Source organism: Ursus americanus, chromosome 33 (genome assembly GCF_024610735.1).
Source record: "Ursus americanus isolate L20-20 chromosome 33, mUrsAme1.1.p, whole genome shotgun sequence".
Taxonomy (NCBI): Eukaryota; Metazoa; Chordata; class Mammalia; order Carnivora; family Ursidae; genus Ursus; species Ursus americanus.
In genome coordinates, this window is record NC_142159.1 from 30898223 (window position 1) to 30924099 (window position 25877).

A 25877-nucleotide genomic window follows, 5' to 3' on the forward strand; every position below is an offset into this window, starting at 1 on the left:
CAGGCTGGAAAAGCAGCATGGGTGAGAGTCCCAGCCTCGGAGTCCTGAATGCAGTTCCTTACTCCTTGAGGACAGCACTGGGGTCAGGGAAGGGGCAGGAGAGGAACACAACACACTGGGGGATTCCTGCACCCTGAGTCCTACAGCGCCCAGCCTCAGAAGGCCCAGAGTGAACATCAGTGGGCACAGAAACGGTGGGGCCCTACGTCTCTACCAGTTAGGATTCCACTGAAGGAACCTGGGGCTCTGGGTCCTCTTCTCCTTCACTGGTACCCCATCCACAGGATAATGGGGACCTGAGCCCCTCTTGGGGGCTTGAGCCTCTGGCGCAACCCTTGCAAAAGCGCCTCTGAGCAGAGCTGCGTCCCCTGGCCAAGATTATGCAGAGGGGTCGTTCACGCATTGGCTGCCTTTCCCTGCACACCTGCGCCCTCACCGCCTCTGCGGCATCATCTCTCCTCAAGGCCACACACTACATGGCAGCTTGCCAGGCCACAAGTGCCCAGCCTAGGCCCCGGGGGTGGTGTGGCTGCTGCCTCCTGGCAGCGTGAGTCTCCAGCTGCAGACGGGCAAGCTGGAAGCATCTCTGCTTGCCTTCTGAGAGATCGCCTGTTTTTTTGTCAGTTTCCCAAACTGTTCCTGCGAACGGGGCAAGCTCCGGTGGTTCTGTGCATGAGTTCCATTGGCATAGGTTAGCCTGAGACCCTAAACCTCCATGCGGCGGAGAACCCTGCTTCTTGCACCTGAGGGCAGGGGGGTGACCCTCCTCGCTCTAGGGACTGAGCTCTGAGGGATGGCAGTGTGGCATCCCAAAAGGGTCCAGCTTGTGGGGCTGCAGAGGCTTCAGGAGCCCAGCCCGGGTTAGAGCCCTCAGGCCGGGGAGTAGCACCCACACTGCTGCCTGGGCTCAGCAGAAAGATGGTGGCACAGGGCTTATGGAGAAGACAAACGGTGCGTCGTTCCAGAAAAGATTCTCCAACCAAGGCAGTCGCTTATTTGCTGTCAGCTATGGATGGAAGCCCAATGTGTGCTTTTTGTAAATTGAGGTATTTGGGGGGAAAAAAAAAAAGAAAAAACTCATTGAAAATCATAAACTGATTCTAAATGGCCACAGCCTGTTGGGGGCCCAGCTCTGGAGGTCAGCATTGCTACGTGCACCCTGCCAGAGTATTTGGTGTTGACTCATGCCCATGAGCACTCCGAGCCAGGGCCTTCCTGCCCACTCACCTTCCAGCTTGTTGGCCCTCCTGCTCACAGCCGCAGCTCTGACCCCGACCAGCAGGCCGGGGCGTCCCCTGTCAGCCCCGCCAGTGCACCTTACGGGACGTCTGCCTGTAGGAGAGAGAAGCCAGAGGGCCTGAGCTGACCCTTGACCCCTTGGCCTCCACCTCCTGAGCATCTGAGGTGATTCTGCCCAGGCTCTGTTCACCCTGGTTCTTACCTCAGGCACCAAGCCCCACAGCACCATGAAAAGGCAAAGCGAGAAGAGGTTTGGAGGTTGGTGACAAGGCCTCAGCGTGTTAACCCAGAAAACCGTAATTTGATGCAGTGGTTGCCAGCTTCTGTGATGTTCGTAGTGGGTTTTAAGGGTTTGGTTCTGTGTCGAGGTGGAACTGTTCTCAGTCACTGTGTTTGGGTTGTGTGGAAGGGTTTGCAATCCTACTAATGGTAGAGACCATTTCCTAAAATGTTCGGTTGGCCAGATGCCTCTTGTTAAATGGTCTGATCATGTCTGTGGCTTCTCTTGTACAAGTAGTTCAGGATTTGCCAAAGCGTCTTTCCGTGTAATGGCTTAAGTCAGTCAACAGAGAGCATGGGCCAAAATTCCAGGCTGTTAATTTTGGGCTCTGCGGTCTTAAAATGTCCTGCTTCTCCTCAGATGAGACCATACTCTACAGTCATTGAGCAAACCACTACGTTATGGAGTTGAATGGGAGCCAGGTAAAAAATGCATATTTTTGAGACATCCAGCGGACGTCATAATCACCCTGATGACTTGGGGGGCCCATTGGGGTCCCTAAGGAGAGCCCAAGAACAAAATCACATTCCGCTGGGCGAAGCCCAGAGCCTACAGCTGGGAGTCCTGTGCTCCCTCTGTCTTAGGGAACATTTTTTCCAAGAACGTTCAGGGCCAAAAGATTAGGGACTGGCTGCTCCAGAGATGAGGTGTGACAGAAGCCAGACAGAGACCCAAACAAGCCCCTCAGAAGGCCTCCATGGACATGTCTGCTAGAGAGGTTCATCATCCACCTCAGTAGGGCCACGCGGCTCCCGCGTGGGCCTGGACACAAGGCCCTTCTGGCCCAGTGCCACCTGTAGCACGGATGTCCCCAGTCCCCCCGAGACAGGAAATGAAATCTGCCGTGTCCACACGCTGGAACCTACACAGCTGTTTGAACGTGTGAGCTGAAGTAACATCAGTAGGCACAGAGCAAGCCTCAAGTTATGCCCTTAGGAGGAAAAAGAAGGGTGCTCTGTCCAGTGTGTGCACACATGTGTGTAAATGCACACATACACACACACACTCAGGATGTGTAAAGACCACCTCTGGAACGATGGACAAGAACTCGGTAACATTGGTTACCTCCAGCCTTGGCACGGTCTGAATTTGTCACCACGCACACAGTGTATCTTCTCAAACAGAAGAGGAAAATGATGCCAGGGCATCAAGGCTGACTGCCCCCCTCCCCAGTGCCTATCCTCTCCGGGCACCCTGGGCGCTGGTCACAGACGTGAATTGAAGCGGGTGGGCTGTGACCTAGCCGTGTCGTCTTGGGAGGATTGCTGCTGCTTTCCAATTTGTTAATTATTTATAATACCACACTAAGCTGTTTTGAGGTGTAAGTGAGAAGTGGGCGGGGAAGCCGTCTGCAGACTCCTGTTGTCCCCAGCACAATCAGCTCAGGACACCTCAAGCCAGAACTGGTCCCTCCAGTGGGGGCCTGTCCACCCAGACGTCCACAGAAAAACCAGAGGTGGAGGGCCCCGGCACCTGCTTAGACAAAGAAGTCCAGACTGCCGCACACCAACCACGCCAAGACTTCACTGCCAACCGCTTCCTGCTCGTAGGCTTTTAGGTAAATGTACCACCGTCCAAATCAAAATCCACTACGCTGGTTCAGAGCCCTCACCCTGAAAGAGAACTGTGGTCAACATTTTGTTCTGGAACAACCTAGGCCCTTTTAGCTAAGAAATTGTACCTTGGGTCAGTCCCATCATCTGTTTAGAGTTCCGTAGTGCTGGAAAGCGTCCTACATTTTTTGTCTTTGTTTTTGTTTTAAATTAGTAATGAGGTTTTGGAAATATTTGCGTATCTAACCTGTGACATGAAAACACAGGGACCGAAGCCCGTTCTCCCCCTGCCCTGTTCGTCTTCTCCCTCCCAACCCCCCATCATGTGTACTTGTCCTGGCCTCCTGAGTAGTCTCTGCTGATGACTGTCTCTCATGATGCCCAGAACAAGCACCACTAAATGTGGTTTGTGAATTTGCTGTTGCCTTTGAGTGACTCTGAATCTAAGTGGATAAGATCTTACAAAATATGGGGTTGATGGGGACAGAGAATGATAAAAATGGCTCTTCTGAGAAAACATTTTGAAATCCGGAGCACAGCACATTGTCCGATTTGGTTTACGCTACGATCACAATCTGAGAATTTAAGGGGCAGAGGTTTCCAGGAACATCCCAGGCAGGTCACTGGGTCTTGCAGTGAGCGAGCAGGCCTGGGAACACCTGCAAGGTGGGGCCGGTGAGGTCTCTGATGGAGATCAGGGCTTGGCAAACCACAGCCCAGTCCACAGGAGGAGCCTGTATTGCATGGTGCACTGGGTGTTATAGGCAAGTAATGAATCCTGGAACATTACATCAAAAACTAGGGGTGTACTGTATGGTGACTAACATAATATAATAAAAAATATCATCATTTAAAAAAAAAAAAAGAAAGCATGTTGATGGGTCTTGCCTTTCATCTAATCTGATAGGCTCCTGTCTTTGGATTGGGCCATTGAGCCTATTTACATTCAGAGTAACTACTGAGAGCTGTGAATTTACTGCCATTGTATTGCTTGTAAAGTCCCTGTTTCTGTATATTGGCTCCCTTCCTTTCTGATCTTTGTCCTTCTGGACTCTCTCTTTGCTTCATTGTTCCCCTTTAATATGTTATTTTAATAATACAATGCCAATCTAAAGAATTCTGGTATAACAGTTCGGGATTGGTTACTGCTTAGTTTTCAGTGGAGGCAAAGGTTTGTAAAAGTTAAAATTCTGCTAAGTGTACATTGAGATTGCTGGAAATGATAGGGGAAGCAACTGTGTATGCAAGAAAGGTTAAGTTGTATTTTTATAAGGGCACTATAAGGAATGAGAATCCATTTTTGTTCAGGAAAGAAAAAAAGCAATTTTGTTATTTTGTACTAAATAAAGACTGTTTATTCAGAGAGAAAAGTCTCAGGACAAAATCTGAATGAAAAAGAAAGGTGTAGGAAGTTTGTGAAGCGCAACTTCGGAAAAAACTTTTATTTATGGTCAGGACTAAGATTGAAATGAATGGATTTTATAGGTACAATGGTATAAGTCTGAAATTTTGCTTTTTTTCTCTCTGTTAAAAGGACAAAATTTTCCTGGATTGTTGGTCTGCTCTTGATGTGAAAGAGTTGTATCCCGGAGTCCATAGTCTCTCATGGTTCATCTCCCCCTCTGGTGCCCCCCCCTTCATTTTTCCCTTCCTTCTCCTAAGGATCTCCCTGCTATTCCTTATGTTCCACAAATAAGTGAAAGACCATGGACCCAGGGAAGCAAAGGAGGGTTGTAGAGGGGAGGGCGGTGGGGAAATGGGTTAGACCGGTGAAGGGTGTTAAGAAGGGCAGGTATTGCATGGAGCACTGGTTGTTATATGCAAACAATGAATCATGGGACACTACATCAAAAGTGAATGATGTACGGTATGGTGACTACCATATCGTAAAAAAAAAAAAAGATGAAAGATTAAAAAGAGGGAGTTGTAAACAAAGATGTTATTACTATTATTATTATGTGTTTTCTTTACCTTTGCAGAAAAGCAAAGTTTCTATGTTTTGTCTTTATCAGGTTTTTGATGACTTAAGAGGACTGAAATGTCTCAGTTTGAAAGAAGCTAAGTTTTGCTAAAGACTGCACAATCTTCCCTAAAATGTCTTTTGGCCTCCTTGGTTCAGTTTAAGTAGTGAGTTTTGTCATGATCCATATATCTATTTAGGCCTATGCTTTAAACCATTCTGAATTTTTAAACAAATTGCCTGGGATTTAAATTGTAAGTGGAGACTTTGCTTTTCTGTTCTTTTCATTTTACTACTTAGGCTTCTTTGGTATGTTAAGTCACTTGGGAAGCATTGTGAAATAAATGATTGGGAAACCATGGGTTCTGTTGTATGGGTAAATGTTATAATTGTTGTAGGAATTATGTGAATTCCTCAAGCTTTAATATGTCTCAGTATAAGGTCCTCACTCGCTGTGCTAATTATGGAAATGTTCTGTGTCACAGAAGTAACGGGATTTCCTTGTCAAGTGCGTTGTAATGAGCTCTCATCAGATCTTGAACCATGTACATTTGTGATTCTTGTGTCATTTATGCCCTTGTCGAATGTGTTTCATCCTCAAGGAGATTCATGAAAGGAATTTTTGACAACTATAAGTTGTGCTCTTTAAAATCCTAAAACTCAACTGGGTAAGAATTTCCAGAACTAATGGAGCCGGTTTTGTTGCATTCAAACAGAACAAGAATTAATACTATGGGGCAGAAAGAGTTGAGGACGATGATGATAGTTTTGTGACTCTTGTTTGAAACATTGCTGGTTCTTTAATATGTGTTCTTCCAGATTTAAGGAAACTTTATGTTAAAATATGCATGATATAGGGAGATCGGATAAAATATGTTTTTGTGAACAAGTGGAAACATTTCACTTTTCTCCCTACCCGAATCCTCCAGAATTCAGCAGCTCTCAGTGAGTATTCCTTCTTTCAAGGTAAGTTTGATTATTTGCCAAAGTTCAACACAAGTCTGTTTTCCTTGCAACAGGTCACTCCTGGAAACTTTAGTTATTTTACCAAGGCGTTGAATGAAGTGTCCTGTTGGAGAGAGAGAGACATGCATATAGACCCTGATATGACCAGACAAGTTGAAGGATATCAGGTTGACTTGATGGAGCCCCTTGGACATATTGGCCTGATAACCTTGCTTACAGAGTTCTCAGGAGCCTTGCCAGATGAGTAAAGAGGGTTACTTCCCGGCAGGTATCGGAACCTCAGGATAGTTTGGGGATCTCAAAAAGAAGAATTGACCCGAATCTACAGGTACTGCAGGCAAGTCTGTGGTGAGTATTTGGCTTGGCCTCTGGCCTCAAGACACGATTGCCAGTTCAATCTAGAAGATTCCTTACGAAAAGTTCTGGCAAAGCAAGGTTTACAAATGTATACGGTCCATTACTGTTCTTGCTGAGCTTAGTTAGAATAGATGCTATGTGAAGTCAGTCAAGCAGAGAAAGACAATTACATGGTTTCCCTTATTTGTGGAACACAAGGAGTAGCAGGGAGATCATTAGGAGAAGGAAGGGAAAGAGGAAGGGGGACGGATAACAGAGGGAGAGAGGAACCATGAGAGACTCTGGACCCAGGGAAACAAACTGAGGGTTTTAGAGAGGAAGGGGGTGGGGGGATGGGCTAGCCGGGTGAAGGGTATTCAGGAGGGCACGTGTTGTGTGGAGCACTGGGTGTTATACACAATCAGTGAATCATGGGACACTACATCAGAAGCTAATGATGTACTGTATGGTGACTCATATATCATCGTAATAAAAATAAATGAAAAAAAAAGAACGAGTAGATGCTAAGCCAGCAAGTGTGCGATGATCGCTGCGGCCTTCTTTCATCTAAGAAACAATCACAGATCCGTGTAACTGAAAGGCATCACCCATCTGGATTAGCACACACTGCAAACACGCCTGATATTTCTGTGCCTCAAAATGGGTCCCCTTCAGCTATGAAACCATTTATCTTGCAAGTTAGGTTGGAGACATCACTTTTGACACTGACAGTGTTTTCTGATTGGGCAAATCCTATCGGAATGCCACCCAAAGTAATCTTGGAATCCCCTAGAAGCTGGTGGTTCGAGTGCTTGCACCTTGGGTCAGTATCATAAATGCTGGTTAGGATTTAAACCCCTTTAAATCTCCTCCGAAATTTAAATTTGCATTTTGTGGTGATGAGTGTTTTGACTTCAGGTGTCTGTGAGAGGCAAATCTTCACAAGAAAAGACCCCAGGCCGATTTCAGCCAAATAGAGACTTTAGAGATGGCAAAGATCAGGGCTTACTTTCAACAAGTGTTAATGCAATTTGCCTGTTGAACCTCACCGATTTCTCTTTAAGAATGAAATACTGCTAAGATGCTATTAAAAATAGAGTTGTGAAAGAAGGAAGAAAGACTGAGAGAGTCACTCACATAGAGTTGAAAAGACATGGAGGAGGTAGGGTTTATGCACATCTCCTGTTTCAGTTCCATAAAATGGAAGATCCAGGGGTTGATGAATGAGAACACATTTCCAATGTGAAAGAAGATTCCAGGAGGAGTAAGCATTGCTAAGATAGTCCTGCAAAATGTAGTTGAAATAGGGTTGATGCACATCTTCTGTTTAGGTTCTGGGAGCAGCATGAACGTTGGACTTTTGTCAGTAGTTGCAAATGATCACTGACCTCTGGGCCACCTCCAGGACCCCATCCTCCTGCTTTGGTCTGAAATAGACATCATGGAACACCTGGTAGCCAAACCGCCAACCATGCATTAGTTTAAGGTCTGCTCGCAGCAATCCTAATTCTTCCCCAGCTTGTGCGACCCTGTGATTTTGACCTCTTTGAGCCTGCACTCCCTGCTGGCAGTGTGGAGCACACTTTCGGTTTGGGGGTGACTCTGTGTCTCCCAGAGTGCAATCCCTAAGACCTGAACTCAAAGCTGTACTTGTTTTACAGACGGTTCTTCTTGGCTCACATTCCTTGGCCTGGCGGGTAGGATGCAACGCGTCTGACCTCTGCGTCTTCGCCGCCGGTTCCAGTGAGATAGGCACAAGAATGGTCCACCCTGTCATCTCCCCGGTGGTTTTGCATCACAGTGGTAAGTTGTCTTGGTTCTGAACCTCCCGCCAGGGTTGAGGTTCAGGCCTTTATTTGGATGTCCTCTTTTGGTGGTTTCTGTCTTTACATCTGAGGGGAAAAGATACCTTCTTCTTGGCTGTGACATTGGAGACAGGTCCTTAAAAAGAAAATACACAGTTGGTTCTTTGGGGAAAAGACCTTAGTAGGACAGATGTAGAAAGTTCTGCAAGTCCTCGCCCCACACAAAAACTCTGAACCAGAGGTTGCTTCTGTTGGCAGAATCGTGCGTTAGTGCAGGTTTACCGCATAAATCGAGGTACCCCCCATTTAGTGAGCATGTAGCAGCTGTCACCACGGTGCTGGGTGTTCTATAGCCAAGGCCCTGGTCCTAGCACAGGCAGATCCGGTCTTGCCGATGAAGAAAGTTTCCATATAAGTTGCAGTCTCACCTCCCTAAGTGCTTTCCTTGGAGCCCTGGAGACACTTCCAATCCTCCCCTTCTTTTGTGAGATCACCACTTACCTACCATCTGGGGAAGGATCTTGATCTGCTTGTTTTCTGTCTCTGTGATAAGAAGAAAAGCCATCTTCTCGAAAACGTGTCCAAAAGGTTAATGAGGTAATCATCTCAAACCTTGGAACGTCATCATGAATTCAGTGCCGTTAGATCTTATTGAGGTCCCTGAGGTCATGCGTAAGTGGAAGAGGGGATTTGAGAACTTCGTTTAATCCACAGTTATAGAGGTGCTGAGATCTGTAAAGAAATCACACAGTTGGAAGAGAATATGGCGCTCCTCTATTCTGGTTCTGGCTTAACACCTTTTGCTCCTGGTTTGTCCGTGGTCTTTTAAATCTGAGCTTCTCGGCGATTCCATTTCAGCCACCTCAGGTCTCTGTGTTGAGTACTTTCGGGACCAAGTTCAAACTATCTAACAGGGCGTACGAGGCCCTTTACCATCACTATATGAATTTGGTGCCCTCTCTCCAACCCCCTTATGGTCCAGTCACACTAAGTGTTGCTGTGTCTGTTGTTTGCATTCACACCCTCCCTGTATTCCCACCCTTTGCACTCCAGGCCTTCAAGAATCGGCCATGTCCCTTTCTCTATGAAGCTCCTTAACCTCCCCCTCAGCCCACATCATCTACCCTGTACCTCCATAATGATGTCCTTGTCTTCCTTTGGTTCTCCGTAGGCTTCCAGCCATTTTCCAACAATACTTATTGCACACATACTGTGGGTATGTAAGCAAGAGGCGTTCTAGCAGATTAGTAAGACACTGAGCTCTAGGGCCAGACTCCCTGGGTGCGCATCTTAACCCTGCCCCTTCTCCTTAGGCAAGTCACTTGACCTCTTGGGTCCAGGTTTCCTTGCCTGTAATGCAAGGATTATAATCCTACCTGTCTCAGAGTTGCTGTTAGGATTCAGTGTTGTGGAGTTTCTCCAAAGAAAGCGCTCCATCATAGTCATTGTCTTTATGGTACTTGAATGGAAGCTCCACGAGGAGGGGGAATTTCCGCTTCCCGATCTCTGCCCGGGTCAGTGCCTGGCACTAGTAGATGCTTTAAACATACGGTGAATGAATATATGAATTTGCCAGGCGTTCTTCTAGTCTCAGGGCAAGCGGCCTTGAACAAAATAAACAAGATCCCTTTCTCATGGCTTCTACTGTAAGCTTTAGACAGAAGCACACGCTTTCATGTAATAGCAGGTGCTGTGAGGAATGTACAAGAGGGAAGTGGGATTGAGGCTAGGGATGGAGGAGCAGTATTAAGTGAGGATGGGCCAACCACACAGAGGATCCAGGTGAGGATTTCAGCCAAGGGCCCAGAATTCCCGAGGGAAAAAGAAGCTCTGCTGGTTAATAGAGCCTCCCCATTTTCTCCAAAGGGCTCTTGGAATGTCTGTCTTCCCCACTAGACTAGGAACGTCCGAAAAGAGGGACTCCATCGTGTAATTGTTTATAAATATCCTCGCTGCTGATTAGTTGGACACTTGATAAATACTTGTTGATGAAACCAAGGAATCCATGTAGGAAAGGGCCTTCCCGTTTGCAAATGCAGGCTCTGAGAGACTCTTCTACCTGTCTGTTTTCTTTTCTCCTTGTATATTCTGCCTTCCTGAAGTCTAGGCCAAGGAATACATCCTGAGCATTGACTCATCTTCCTTCCAGTGCTATCCCTGAGCTCTAACATTAGGAGGTCACTTTTCCCCCCAGATCCCAACATTTATTAATCCCCTTTTTGGTAAGAATTAGGTTCAGAGCTGCAGAAACTGTTCTGTAAATGGAAAAAACTTTAGTAAAAGATTTTGGTTTTCAGAAAGTCATTTCATTTGATGAATTTTAAACATTTGCTCTTTGAGAAGCTCCTTTTCGGTTATCAACATAAAAATGAACCTATCATTTAAATATCCATGCTGTATTACTGTCCAGCACTGAGTCATGAACTTGCGGTGTTGTGATTTATAATATAGATGTGATCTTACCCCGTTTCTGCAGCAAAGCTCCTTAAAGCCCTTGGAATTCCTAAGTGTGGAGGGTGATGGGGTATCTTTTGTTTGCTGTGTTAATGAGAGACTTTGGGACTGAGGAGGGGGCTGGTTGCCTGCCAGAGGAACCAACCACTTGATTATTGGGTGGGAACTTTCAGGCCCGCCCTCCACCTCCTGGGAGGGGAGAGGGGCTGGAGAACAATGATTGTCATGAAATCATAAAATCATGCCCATGTGATGAAGCCTCCACAAATACCCTGAAGGACGGGTTCTGAGAGCTTCTGGGTTGGTGAACATTGGAGGTGCTGGGAGAGCGGCGCTCTGGAACGGGGCATGGAAACTCGATCCATACCCCTTTCCCCGTACTTGGCCCTACGCAGATCTTCTCTCTTACTCTTCCTGAGTTGTATCCTTTTATAATAAACCGGTAGGTTTGTAAGTGAAATGTTTGTCTGAATTTTGTGAGCCACTGTAACAAATTAATTGAGCCTAAGGAGGCAGTGGTTGGAACCTTCCATCTGTGGCTAGTCAAGCACAGGTGGCAAACTGGACTTGTGATGGGCATCTGAAGGGTGCTGGGGGTCCAGTGTGGTGGGACTGAGCTGTGCAAGCTGACACTATCTCCAGATAGGTCGTGTCAGAAAAGGACATGCGGGTGGTGTCAAAGACTTGCTTGTCACGTGGAAGAAACACATTGCAACTGGTGTCAGAATTGTAGAACTTTATTGAAAGTCGATACGGGGATTTGAAATTAAATGAAATCATTGATGGTCTGGTTTATCTCCAGGGATGGGGGGAATGAAAGTCCATGCAATACTTGTTAAACTAACACACTTAGGACGTAAGATCGTCGGAGAGCCCAGAGGAGGGGGATCCTTCACCCTGAAACTAAGGGGAAATAGAATTTGTAAAGAGGATTGTCTGAATCCTCTTTATGTTCATTAATACTTGCCTATCCAACCTTCCAACAAAAGCAAGGGGAATGGGTAGGATGCTCTTGTCTCCAAGATAAGAGGTTGGGTTTCCGCGGGATCAATAGAAGAGCTGAATATATATCCTTTGGATTTTGGGGGGCATACTCGCATCTGACATACGGCTGAGGAGCCTGAAGGCAAGAGCCTGTTTCCTCAGACAGCAGGAAAGATACACAGATAGAAGGGGGGAGGGGCACAAGACTTTGTTGTGAAGTAACTGAACTTCCGCGGAATGTAAGGTAAAGTTTGCCTTAGAGGTTCCTAGGGTCCAAAGACAACCTCCGGGAGAGAGGAAGGCACTACGTGGGAATCACTTAGGTCGAGCTTGACTGGTGATCATCTGATCCTGAGGGACAATCACCAACAAATAGATATAAAAACCGCATACATCCTGTTCTAGGGGAGTAACAGTGAAAAGAGCAACAGTATTGTTAAGTTCTCTGAAGACCTTAGGGGAGACAGATTTACATTTTGGTCAGGCCCTGAGATCACAAATCAGAATGAAAAATAGCAGTCAATAAAGAACTTTCTTGTATCCCTACCTCCGGTCCCTCTCCAGGCTTTTACCAGGAATGTGAAAATGGCATTTTGTAGTGAAGGGGAAATAAGCATGGAAAAAGAAAATCAACAATCTCTTCACATATTTAACCACAGCTTGGTTAGGAAAGAAAAAAAGGCATTTTCATACTGTTCATTGTCGGCTGAGTTGAGACTGTTTGCAACTTAAAATGAGAGTTAAAAGTGGTGGCGGCGACTTGCTGGAGGCGGAGCCCACATGCAAGAGGCAGCACCTGCAGGCTGGAGTCGGCCTCCGCAGTAGTGAAGGGAGCAGGGACATGCAGGGAGTGCCCCCCTGCTGGAGGTGGGTCCGAGTCCCCCCCCCCCCACTGGAGACAGCAGGGTCGTCCACGGATGCAGCGCCCCTGCTGCAGGCACCAGCGGCAGTGCCCACTGGGCTGGAGGCCTACAGCGACCACTGAGACAACTATGGAGGCGGCTCCCTTGCAGGAGCTGCAGGAGGCTTTGCTCTTACTGGAGGCGGCTCGTGCATCAGCATCCTTCCTGGGACCGGCGCCCGCCGCAGTGGAGGAGGCGCCCTTCTCGCTGGAGGCAGCAGGGGCGACCACAAGATGCAGCGTGCCTGCCAGAGGTGCCCGCTGCAGCACCCCTGCTGGAAGCTCCCGGGGCACCGCTGTTTCTGGAGGCAGTGCCCCTGGCACAGGAAGCAGCAGGGGCGACTATGGAAGCCCCGCAGGCTGGGGGCGGAGCCCCGCAGGCTGGGGGCGGAGCCCCGCAGGCTGGGGGCGGAGCCCCGCAGGCTGGGGGCGGAGCCCCGCAGGCTGGGGGCGGAGCCCCGCAGGCTGGGGGCGGAGCCCCGCAGGCTGGGGGCGGAGCCCCGCAGGCTGGGGGCGGAGCCCCGCAGGCTGGTCGCTTCTCACTTCGGTGCTGCGCGGACTCCAGTGCGGACGTGTTGGCAGCGGTGGAGTCTTCGGCAGCGTTGATCGTGTCATCGGCGGCAGCATTGGAGGTGTCCTGGGCTTCGAGGGAGTCAGCGAGAGCGGCGGCGTCCCTGGAGGCAGCAGAGGCTGCTGTATTGGAGGGGCGTCGACTGAAGAGGTCTCGGTGTTGGAGGCAGCCCCAGCCTCGGCGGCGCTGGCGGCGGCGCCTCCCTTTGACGTCAGTGGTGCGCCGCCTCCGGCATTGAAGGTGGCGTCGCTAGAGGCATCGCTGGAGGCGGCATCCACAGATTCGGCCTCGGCGCTGGAGGCGGCTGCGGCGGCTGTGGAGGCAGCGGCAACGAGGGCGACGGTGAGTTCCCAAGTGGCATGGGCTGCGACGCAAGGGGCGGTGAGGGTGGTGAGGGCAGCGGCGGGGAGTTCCGTGGTCGTGCTGTGGCGCGGGTGTTGGTTTCCGTGGCGACGGTGGTTGCGCGTCAGTGAGGTCAGGGGCCCTGGTGGCAGCGGCACCTGCATTGTAGGTGTGCAGTGACGTCAAGGGCCGTGGAGTCGTGGGTTCCCTGGCGGGGAAGAGGATGGCATGGTTGGTTAGGGCTCTGAGTCCCAGGCGGCGGTGAGGGCGAGGATTGTGAGTTGTCATGGGTGGCGAGGGCAGCAGCCGTATGGTCCTAGGCAGAGATGGGAGAGGGCATGGGCCGTATGTTCAGCGGTGGCCACAGCAGGAAAGGCTGTTGCTTGGGTGGTGGGGAGATGGGTTGGGTTGGAAGGGGCTCTTTCTGGATCTGTTTCTCCACGGACATGGTCTTGTAGGTTATTCTTCTCTCTTGGGTCCTCTAAGTTATGTATATACAGTTTTGTATTATAATTTATTTTATAGATGTTTTATATATTGTATACTTCAATATGATGCTTTATATGTTAAATTAGTTACATATGGTTAATGCTGCAATGAAGATGCAGGTATAAATATGTTTTCAAATAGGTGTTTTCATTTTGTTCCGTTAAAAGCTAAGAAGAGAAGTTACTGGATTGTAGGATAGTTCTCTTTTTAATTTTTCTTTTGTTTGCGGAGGCTGCATACGGTTTTCCACAGCGTGTGCACCTACTTCTGTACCCACCAACAGTGCACCAGGGATCCCTTTCCTTCACATCTTAGCTAACGTTTGTTATTTCTGTCTTTTTGATACTGAACCTTCTAAGCAGCGTGAGGCGATACCTCAGTGTTGTTTCGATTTGCATTTCCCTGATGATTATTGATGTGGAGCATCTTTGCACGGAACTGTTGACGTCTCTGTGTCTGCTCTGCATAATGTCCGTTTGGAAAATCCTTCCACTTTGTTTTTTGTTGTTGTTGTGATTGAGTTGTAGGAATTCATTCTATATATTGGAAAGTCACCTTTTATGAGATTTATGAGTAGCAAGTCTTTTCTCCCAGGCGGTAGGTTGCCTCTTTATTTAGTTGGTGATTTTCATGGTTGGGCAGGAGTTTTTTAGTTTCTTGTAGCTTCGCTTATTTACTTTTGCTTTTACTGCCTTGGCTTTTGGAACATGATCCAAAAAAAAAAAAAAATCACGCCTGAGTAGTACGTAGGGCAGCTTTGTCCCTATGTTTCCTGCTAAGAGTTGTAAGGTTTCAGGTCTTGAATTCATTTTGAGTTAATGTTTGTGTCGAGTGTAAGATAGTGGTACGGATTCATTCTTTTGCATGGGTCTGTTCGGTTTTTCCAGCACCGCTTAGTAAAGGGACTGTCCTTTCCCCCTTGCATATTCTTGGCTCCTTGGTCATAAAGTACTGGACCGTAGAAGTGTGGGTTTACTTCTGGGCTCTGTCTTCTGTTCTGTTGATCTGTGTGTCTGCTTTGATGCCAATATGCCAGCAATCAGTAGAGCTTTGTAATAGAGTTTGAAACGAGGGAGCACAGATTTTTATGCATTTTATACCCTGCCACTTTACTGAATTTGTTCAATAGTTTTTTTTTTGTGGTTGTGTTTAGGGTTTTCTACATATAATATCATGTCATCTGAAAAGAGTGACCTTCACTTCTTGGTTTCCAGTTTGGATGCCTTTTATTGATTTAGTTTTCTTGTGTAATTGCTCTGGCTAGGATTTCCAGTATTGCAGTGGACGCTTGGCCAACGTGGGTCTGAACTGGGCAGTCTGCTTATTACGTGGGTTTTTTCAGTAAAGAGACGTTGCTCTAAATGTATTGTCCGTAAGGTTTTTCTTTGTTATTTCTTTTCAGATTTTTATTGAAGTGTTAGTTAAGGTGGCCTTATAGGTGGCCTGCTGCCACCTTTCCCGTGAGCGGAGAGTGGGAGGGGTGCACTGCAGCGCAGGGTGGCTGTTACGTTGGGGTCAGGGAAGGAGGAGGAGAACGTTCCAGCGACCCTCTGGTGACACCCACGGCCTGCCCCGCAGCCCCTCGGTGTGGTTCCAAGAGAGGGAGGTGGTCCTGGGCCAGCTGACCCCTGTTTCCTTCCACCTGTAGGTGTGAAGAAATAGCGGCACTATGAGCTCATCCGGATGGCGTACGACATCACTGGTGAGAGCCCGGCTAGTGTGCCCATGGAGGTGCTTGTCGTCGAGGCTGCTAAGCTCCAGGCGCCACTACTCCTCACCCTACTTACTACAACTTGTGGAAGCAGCAGGCCGTGGGCAGGCAAGCCCGGTACAGGTACAAGGTAGTGGCACATAGGGAGGCAAGGCCACACCTGCACAATGTGGTCACCGCGCAGAGCGCCATGTTCATGCCCGCTGCCTGGCAATGAGACTCGGCTCACCAGCCAGGTGAACTGCCCCAGGCTGGAAAAGCAGCATGGGTGAGAGTCCCAGCCTCGGAGTCCTGAATGCAGTTCCTTACTCCTTGAGGACAGCACTGGGGTCAGGGAAGGGGCAGGAGAGGAACACAACACACTGGGGGATTCCTGCACCCTGAGTCCTACAGCGCCCAGCCTCAGAAGGCCCAGAGTGAACATCAGTGGGCACAGAAACGGTGGGGCCCTACGTCTCTACCAGTTAGGATTCCACTGAAGGAACCTGGGGCTCTGGGTCCTCTTCTCCTTCACTGGTACCCCATCCACAGGATAATGGGGACCTGAGCCCCTCTTGGGGGCTTGAGCCTCTGGCGCAACCCTTGCAAAAGCGCCTCTGAGCAGAGCTGCGTCCCCTGGCCAAGATTATGCAGAGGGGTCGTTCACGCATTGGCTGCCTTTCCCTGCACACCTGCGCCCTCACCGCCTCTGCGGCATCATCTCTCCTCAAGGCCACACACTACATGGCAGCTTGCCAGGCCACAAGTGCCCAGCCTAGGCCCCGGGGGTGGTGTGGCTGCTGCCTCCTGGCAGCGTGAGTCTCCAGCTGCAGACGGGCAAGCTGGAAGCATCTCTGCTTGCCTTCTGAGAGATCGCCTGTTTTTTTGTCAGTTTCCCAAACTGTTCCTGCGAACGGGGCAAGCTCCGGTGGTTCTGTGCATGAGTTCCATTGGCATAGGTTAGCCTGAGACCCTAAACCTCCATGCGGCGGAGAACCCTGCTTCTTGCACCTGAGGGCAGGGGGGTGACCCTCCTCGCTCTAGGGACTGAGCTCTGAGGGATGGCAGTGTGGCATCCCAAAAGGGTCCAGCTTGTGGGGCTGCAGAGGCTTCAGGAGCCCAGCCCGGGTTAGAGCCCTCAGGCCGGGGAGTAGCACCCACACTGCTGCCTGGGCTCAGCAGAAAGATGGTGGCACAGGGCTTATGGAGAAGACAAACGGTGCGTCGTTCCAGAAAAGATTCTCCAACCAAGGCAGTCGCTTATTTGCTGTCAGCTATGGATGGAAGCCCAATGTGTGCTTTTTGTAAATTGAGGTATTTGGGGGGAAAAAAAAAAAGAAAAAACTCATTGAAAATCATAAACTGATTCTAAATGGCCACAGCCTGTTGGGGGCCCAGCTCTGGAGGTCAGCATTGCTACGTGCACCCTGCCAGAGTATTTGGTGTTGACTCATGCCCATGAGCACTCCGAGCCAGGGCCTTCCTGCCCACTCACCTTCCAGCTTGTTGGCCCTCCTGCTCACAGCCGCAGCTCTGACCCCGACCAGCAGGCCGGGGCGTCCCCTGTCAGCCCCGCCAGTGCACCTTACGGGACGTCTGCCTGTAGGAGAGAGAAGCCAGAGGGCCTGAGCTGACCCTTGACCCCTTGGCCTCCACCTCCTGAGCATCTGAGGTGATTCTGCCCAGGCTCTGTTCACCCTGGTTCTTACCTCAGGCACCAAGCCCCACAGCACCATGAAAAGGCAAAGCGAGAAGAGGTTTGGAGGTTGGTGACAAGGCCTCAGCGTGTTAACCCAGAAAACCGTAATTTGATGCAGTGGTTGCCAGCTTCTGTGATGTTCGTAGTGGGTTTTAAGGGTTTGGTTCTGTGTCGAGGTGGAACTGTTCTCAGTCACTGTGTTTGGGTTGTGTGGAAGGGTTTGCAATCCTACTAATGGTAGAGACCATTTCCTAAAATGTTCGGTTGGCCAGATGCCTCTTGTTAAATGGTCTGATCATGTCTGTGGCTTCTCTTGTACAAGTAGTTCAGGATTTGCCAAAGCGTCTTTCCGTGTAATGGCTTAAGTCAGTCAACAGAGAGCATGGGCCAAAATTCCAGGCTGTTAATTTTGGGCTCTGCGGTCTTAAAATGTCCTGCTTCTCCTCAGATGAGACCATACTCTACAGTCATTGAGCAAACCACTACGTTATGGAGTTGAATGGGAGCCAGGTAAAAAATGCATATTTTTGAGACATCCAGCGGACGTCATAATCACCCTGATGACTTGGGGGGCCCATTGGGGTCCCTAAGGAGAGCCCAAGAACAAAATCACATTCCGCTGGGCGAAGCCCAGAGCCTACAGCTGGGAGTCCTGTGCTCCCTCTGTCTTAGGGAACATTTTTTCCAAGAACGTTCAGGGCCAAAAGATTAGGGACTGGCTGCTCCAGAGATGAGGTGTGACAGAAGCCAGACAGAGACCCAAACAAGCCCCTCAGAAGGCCTCCATGGACATGTCTGCTAGAGAGGTTCATCATCCACCTCAGTAGGGCCACGCGGCTCCCGCGTGGGCCTGGACACAAGGCCCTTCTGGCCCAGTGCCACCTGTAGCACGGATGTCCCCAGTCCCCCCGAGACAGGAAATGAAATCTGCCGTGTCCACACGCTGGAACCTACACAGCTGTTTGAACGTGTGAGCTGAAGTAACATCAGTAGGCACAGAGCAAGCCTCAAGTTATGCCCTTAGGAGGAAAAAGAAGGGTGCTCTGTCCAGTGTGTGCACACATGTGTGTAAATGCACACATACACACACACACTCAGGATGTGTAAAGACCACCTCTGGAACGATGGACAAGAACTCGGTAACATTGGTTACCTCCAGCCTTGGCACGGTCTGAATTTGTCACCACGCACACAGTGTATCTTCTCAAACAGAAGAGGAAAATGATGCCAGGGCATCAAGGCTGACTGCCCCCCTCCCCAGTGCCTATCCTCTCCGGGCACCCTGGGCGCTGGTCACAGACGTGAATTGAAGCGGGTGGGCTGTGACCTAGCCGTGTCGTCTTGGGAGGATTGCTGCTGCTTTCCAATTTGTTAATTATTTATAATACCACACTAAGCTGTTTTGAGGTGTAAGTGAGAAGTGGGCGGGGAAGCCGTCTGCAGACTCCTGTTGTCCCCAGCACAATCAGCTCAGGACACCTCAAGCCAGAACTGGTCCCTCCAGTGGGGGCCTGTCCACCCAGACGTCCACAGAAAAACCAGAGGTGGAGGGCCCCGGCACCTGCTTAGACAAAGAAGTCCAGACTGCCGCACACCAACCACGCCAAGACTTCACTGCCAACCGCTTCCTGCTCGTAGGCTTTTAGGTAAATGTACCACCGTCCAAATCAAAATCCACTACGCTGGTTCAGAGCCCTCACCCTGAAAGAGAACTGTGGTCAACATTTTGTTCTGGAACAACCTAGGCCCTTTTAGCTAAGAAATTGTACCTTGGGTCAGTCCCATCATCTGTTTAGAGTTCCGTAGTGCTGGAAAGCGTCCTACATTTTTTGTCTTTGTTTTTGTTTTAAATTAGTAATGAGGTTTTGGAAATATTTGCGTATCTAACCTGTGACATGAAAACACAGGGACCGAAGCCCGTTCTCCCCCTGCCCTGTTCGTCTTCTCCCTCCCAACCCCCCATCATGTGTACTTGTCCTGGCCTCCTGAGTAGTCTCTGCTGATGACTGTCTCTCATGATGCCCAGAACAAGCACCACTAAATGTGGTTTGTGAATTTGCTGTTGCCTTTGAGTGACTCTGAATCTAAGTGGATAAGATCTTACAAAATATGGGGTTGATGGGGACAGAGAATGATAAAAATGGCTCTTCTGAGAAAACATTTTGAAATCCGGAGCACAGCACATTGTCCGATTTGGTTTACGCTACGATCACAATCTGAGAATTTAAGGGGCAGAGGTTTCCAGGAACATCCCAGGCAGGTCACTGGGTCTTGCAGTGAGCGAGCAGGCCTGGGAACACCTGCAAGGTGGGGCCGGTGAGGTCTCTGATGGAGATCAGGGCTTGGCAAACCACAGCCCAGTCCACAGGAGGAGCCTGTATTGCATGGTGCACTGGGTGTTATAGGCAAGTAATGAATCCTGGAACATTACATCAAAAACTAGGGGTGTACTGTATGGTGACTAACATAATATAATAAAAAATATCATCATTTAAAAAAAAAAAAAGAAAGCATGTTGATGGGTCTTGCCTTTCATCTAATCTGATAGGCTCCTGTCTTTGGATTGGGCCATTGAGCCTATTTACATTCAGAGTAACTACTGAGAGCTGTGAATTTACTGCCATTGTATTGCTTGTAAAGTCCCTGTTTCTGTATATTGGCTCCCTTCCTTTCTGATCTTTGTCCTTCTGGACTCTCTCTTTGCTTCATTGTTCCCCTTTAATATGTTATTTTAATAATACAATGCCAATCTAAAGAATTCTGGTATAACAGTTCGGGATTGGTTACTGCTTAGTTTTCAGTGGAGGCAAAGGTTTGTAAAAGTTAAAATTCTGCTAAGTGTACATTGAGATTGCTGGAAATGATAGGGGAAGCAACTGTGTATGCAAGAAAGGTTAAGTTGTATTTTTATAAGGGCACTATAAGGAATGAGAATCCATTTTTGTTCAGGAAAGAAAAAAAGCAATTTTGTTATTTTGTACTAAATAAAGACTGTTTATTCAGAGAGAAAAGTCTCAGGACAAAATCTGAATGAAAAAGAAAGGTGTAGGAAGTTTGTGAAGCGCAACTTCGGAAAAAACTTTTATTTATGGTCAGGACTAAGATTGAAATGAATGGATTTTATAGGTACAATGGTATAAGTCTGAAATTTTGCTTTTTTTCTCTCTGTTAAAAGGACAAAATTTTCCTGGATTGTTGGTCTGCTCTTGATGTGAAAGAGTTGTATCCCGGAGTCCATAGTCTCTCATGGTTCATCTCCCCCTCTGGTGCCCCCCCCTTCATTTTTCCCTTCCTTCTCCTAAGGATCTCCCTGCTATTCCTTATGTTCCACAAATAAGTGAAAGACCATGGACCCAGGGAAGCAAAGGAGGGTTGTAGAGGGGAGGGCGGTGGGGAAATGGGTTAGACCGGTGAAGGGTGTTAAGAAGGGCAGGTATTGCATGGAGCACTGGTTGTTATATGCAAACAATGAATCATGGGACACTACATCAAAAGTGAATGATGTACGGTATGGTGACTACCATATCGTAAAAAAAAAAAAAAGATGAAAGATTAAAAAGAGGGAGTTGTAAACAAAGATGTTATTACTATTATTATTATGTGTTTTCTTTACCTTTGCAGAAAAGCAAAGTTTCTATGTTTTGTCTTTATCAGGTTTTTGATGACTTAAGAGGACTGAAATGTCTCAGTTTGAAAGAAGCTAAGTTTTGCTAAAGACTGCACAATCTTCCCTAAAATGTCTTTTGGCCTCCTTGGTTCAGTTTAAGTAGTGAGTTTTGTCATGATCCATATATCTATTTAGGCCTATGCTTTAAACCATTCTGAATTTTTAAACAAATTGCCTGGGATTTAAATTGTAAGTGGAGACTTTGCTTTTCTGTTCTTTTCATTTTACTACTTAGGCTTCTTTGGTATGTTAAGTCACTTGGGAAGCATTGTGAAATAAATGATTGGGAAACCATGGGTTCTGTTGTATGGGTAAATGTTATAATTGTTGTAGGAATTATGTGAATTCCTCAAGCTTTAATATGTCTCAGTATAAGGTCCTCACTCGCTGTGCTAATTATGGAAATGTTCTGTGTCACAGAAGTAACGGGATTTCCTTGTCAAGTGCGTTGTAATGAGCTCTCATCAGATCTTGAACCATGTACATTTGTGATTCTTGTGTCATTTATGCCCTTGTCGAATGTGTTTCATCCTCAAGGAGATTCATGAAAGGAATTTTTGACAACTATAAGTTGTGCTCTTTAAAATCCTAAAACTCAACTGGGTAAGAATTTCCAGAACTAATGGAGCCGGTTTTGTTGCATTCAAACAGAACAAGAATTAATACTATGGGGCAGAAAGAGTTGAGGACGATGATGATAGTTTTGTGACTCTTGTTTGAAACATTGCTGGTTCTTTAATATGTGTTCTTCCAGATTTAAGGAAACTTTATGTTAAAATATGCATGATATAGGGAGATCGGATAAAATATGTTTTTGTGAACAAGTGGAAACATTTCACTTTTCTCCCTACCCGAATCCTCCAGAATTCAGCAGCTCTCAGTGAGTATTCCTTCTTTCAAGGTAAGTTTGATTATTTGCCAAAGTTCAACACAAGTCTGTTTTCCTTGCAACAGGTCACTCCTGGAAACTTTAGTTATTTTACCAAGGCGTTGAATGAAGTGTCCTGTTGGAGAGAGAGAGACATGCATATAGACCCTGATATGACCAGACAAGTTGAAGGATATCAGGTTGACTTGATGGAGCCCCTTGGACATATTGGCCTGATAACCTTGCTTGCAGAGTTCTCAGGAGCCTTGCCAGATGAGTAAAGAGGGTTACTTCCCGGCAGGTATCGGAACCTCAGGATAGTTTGGGGATCTCAAAAAGAAGAATTGACCCGAATCTACAGGTACTGCAGGCAAGTCTGTGGTGAGTATTTGGCTTGGCCTCTGGCCTCAAGACACGATTGCCAGTTCAATCTAGAAGATTCCTTACGAAAAGTTCTGGCAAAGCAAGGTTTACAAATGTATACGGTCCATTACTGTTCTTGCTGAGCTTAGTTAGAATAGATGCTATGTGAAGTCAGTCAAGCAGAGAAAGACAATTACATGGTTTCCCTTATTTGTGGAACACAAGGAGTAGCAGGGAGATCATTAGGAGAAGGAAGGGAAAGAGGAAGGGGGACGGATAACAGAGGGAGAGAGGAACCATGAGAGACTCTGGACCCAGGGAAACAAACTGAGGGTTTTAGAGAGGAAGGGGGTGGGGGGATGGGCTAGCCGGGTGAAGGGTATTCAGGAGGGCACGTGTTGTGTGGAGCACTGGGTGTTATACACAATCAGTGAATCATGGGACACTACATCAGAAGCTAATGATGTACTGTATGGTGACTCATATATCATCGTAATAAAAATAAATGAAAAAAAAAGAAAGAGTAGATGCTAAGCCAGCAAGTGTGCGATGATCGCTGCGGCCTTCTTTCATCTAAGAAACAATCACAGATCCGTGTAACTGAAAGGCATCACCCATCTGGATTAGCACACACTGCAAACACGCCTGATATTTCTGTGCCTCAAAATGGGTCCCCTTCAGCTATGAAACCATTTATCTTGCAAGTTAGGTTGGAGACATCACTTTTGACACTGACAGTGTTTTCTGATTGGGCAAATCCTATCGGAATGCCACCCAAAGTAATCTTGGAATCCCCTAGAAGCTGGTGGTTCGAGTGCTTGCACCTTGGGTCAGTATCATAAATGCTGGTTAGGATTTAAACCCCTTTAAATCTCCTCCGAAATTTAAATTTGCATTTTGTGGTGATGAGTGTTTTGACTTCAGGTGTCTGTGAGAGGCAAATCTTCACAAGAAAAGACCCCAGGCCGATTTCAGCCAAATAGAGACTTTAGAGATGGCAAAGATCAGGGCTTACTTTCAACAAGTGTTAATGCAATTTGCCTGTTGAACCTCACCGATTTCTCTTTAAGAATGAAATACTGCTAAGATGCTATTAAAAATAGAGTTGTGAAAGAAGGAAGAAAGACTGAGAGAGTCACTCACATAGAGTTGAAAAGACATGGAGGAGGTAGGGTTTATGCACATCTCCTGTTTCAGTTCCATAAAATGGAAGATCCAGGGGTTGATGAATGAGAACACATTTCCAATGTGAAAGAAGATTCCAGGAGGAGTAAGCATTGCTAAGATAGTCCTGCAAAATGTAGTTGAAATAGGGTTGATGCACATCTTCTGTTTAGGTTCTGGGAGCAGCATGAACGTTGGACTTTTGTCAGTAGTTGCAAATGATCACTGACCTCTGGGCCACCTCCAGGACCCCATCCTCCTGCTTTGGTCTGAAATAGACATCATGGAACACCTGGTAGCCAAACCGCCAACCATGCATTAGTTTAAGGTCTGCTCGCAGCAATCCTAATTCTTCCCCAGCTTGTGCGACCCTGTGATTTTGACCTCTTTGAGCCTGCACTCCCTGCTGGCAGTGTGGAGCACACTTTCGGTTTGGGGGTGACTCTGTGTCTCCCAGAGTGCAATCCCTAAGACCTGAACTCAAAGCTGTACTTGTTTTACAGACGGTTCTTCTTGGCTCACATTCCTTGGCCTGGCGGGTAGGATGCAACGCGTCTGACCTCTGCGTCTTCGCCGCCGGTTCCAGTGAGATAGGCACAAGAATGGTCCACCCTGTCATCTCCCCGGTGGTTTTGCATCACAGTGGTAAGTTGTCTTGGTTCTGAACCTCCCGCCAGGGTTGAGGTTCAGGCCTTTATTTGGATGTCCTCTTTTGGTGGTTTCTGTCTTTACATCTGAGGGGAAAAGATACCTTCTTCTTGGCTGTGACATTGGAGACAGGTCCTTAAAAAGAAAATACACAGTTGGTTCTTTGGGGAAAAGACCTTAGTAGGACAGATGTAGAAAGTTCTGCAAGTCCTCGCCCCACACAAAAACTCTGAACCAGAGGTTGCTTCTGTTGGCAGAATCGTGCGTTAGTGCAGGTTTACCGCATAAATCGAGGTACCCCCCAGTTAGTGAGCATGTAGCAGCTGTCAGCACGGTGCTGGGTGTTCTATAGCCAAGGCCCTGGTCCTAGCACAGGCAGATCCGGTCTTGCCGATGAAGAAAGTTTCCATATAAGTTGCAGTCTCACCTCCCTAAGTGCTTTCCTTGGAGCCCTGGAGACACTCCCAATCCTCCCCTTCTTTTGTGAGATCACCACTTACCTACCATCTGGGGAAGGATCTTGATCTGCTTGTTTTCTGTCTCTGTGATAAGAAGAAAAGCCATCTTCTCGAAAACGTGTCCAAAAGGTTAATGAGGTAATCATCTCAAACCTTGGAACGTCATCATGAATTCAGTGCCGTTAGATCTTATTGAGGTCCCTGAGGTCATGCGTAAGTGGAAGAGGGGATTTGAGAACTTCGTTTAATCCACAGTTATAGAGGTGCTGAGATCTGTAAAGAAATCACACAGTTGGAAGAGAATATGGCGCTCCTCTATTCTGGTTCTGGCTTAACACCTTTTGCTCCTGGTTTGTCCGTGGTCTTTTAAATCTGAGCTTCTCGGCGATTCCATTTCAGCCACCTCAGGTCTCTGTGTTGAGTACTTTCGGGACCAAGTTCAAACTATCTAACAGGGCGTACGAGGCCCTTTACCATCACTATATGAATTTGGTGCCCTCTCTCCAACCCCCTTATGGTCCAGTCACACTAAGTGTTGCTGTGTCTGTTGTTTGCATTCACACCCTCCCTGTATTCCCACCCTTTGCACTCCAGGCCTTCAAGAATCGGCCATGTCCCTTTCTCTATGAAGCTCCTTAACCTCCCCCTCAGCCCACATCATCTACCCTGTACCTCCATAATGATGTCCTTGTCTTCCTTTGGTTCTCCGTAGGCTTCCAGCCATTTTCCAACAATACTTATTGCACACATACTGTGGGTATGTAAGCAAGAGGCGTTCTAGCAGATTAGTAAGACACTGAGCTCTAGGGCCAGACTCCCTGGGTGCGCATCTTAACCCTGCCCCTTCTCCTTAGGCAAGTCACTTGACCTCTTGGGTCCAGGTTTCCTTGCCTGTAATGCAAGGATTATAATCCTACCTGTCTCAGAGTTGCTGTTAGGATTCAGTGTTGTGGAGTTTCTCCAAAGAAAGCGCTCCATCATAGTCATTGTCTTTATGGTACTTGAATGGAAGCTCCACGAGGAGGGGGAATTTCCGCTTCCCGATCTCTGCCCGGGTCAGTGCCTGGCACTAGTAGATGCTTTAAACATACGGTGAATGAATATATGAATTTGCCAGGCGTTCTTCTAGTCTCAGGGCAAGCGGCCTTGAACAAAATAAACAAGATCCCTTTCTCATGGCTTCTACTGTAAGCTTTAGACAGAAGCACACGCTTTCATGTAATAGCAGGTGCTGTGAGGAATGTACAAGAGGGAAGTGGGATTGAGGCTAGGGATGGAGGAGCAGTATTAAGTGAGGATGGGCCAACCACACAGAGGATCCAGGTGAGGATTTCAGCCAAGGGCCCAGAATTCCCGAGGGAAAAAGAAGCTCTGCTGGTTAATAGAGCCTCCCCATTTTCTCCAAAGGGCTCTTGGAATGTCTGTCTTCCCCACTAGACT

General features: G+C 47.7%; 1 long non-coding RNA gene across 2 annotated transcripts in view; it reads left to right on the forward strand.

Moving 5' to 3' along the window:
- Nucleotides 1–959: 959 nt before the first annotated feature.
- Nucleotides 960–25877, forward strand: part of LOC148107262 (uncharacterized) — a 66032-nt gene continuing 41114 nt past the window's right edge. For both annotated transcript variants that reach the window (XR_015722750.1, XR_015722751.1), the window contains exons 1-2: nucleotides 960–8137; nucleotides 21891–23976. This is a non-coding gene — a long non-coding RNA (uncharacterized LOC148107262). The remainder of the gene's footprint in view (nucleotides 8138–21890; nucleotides 23977–25877) is intronic.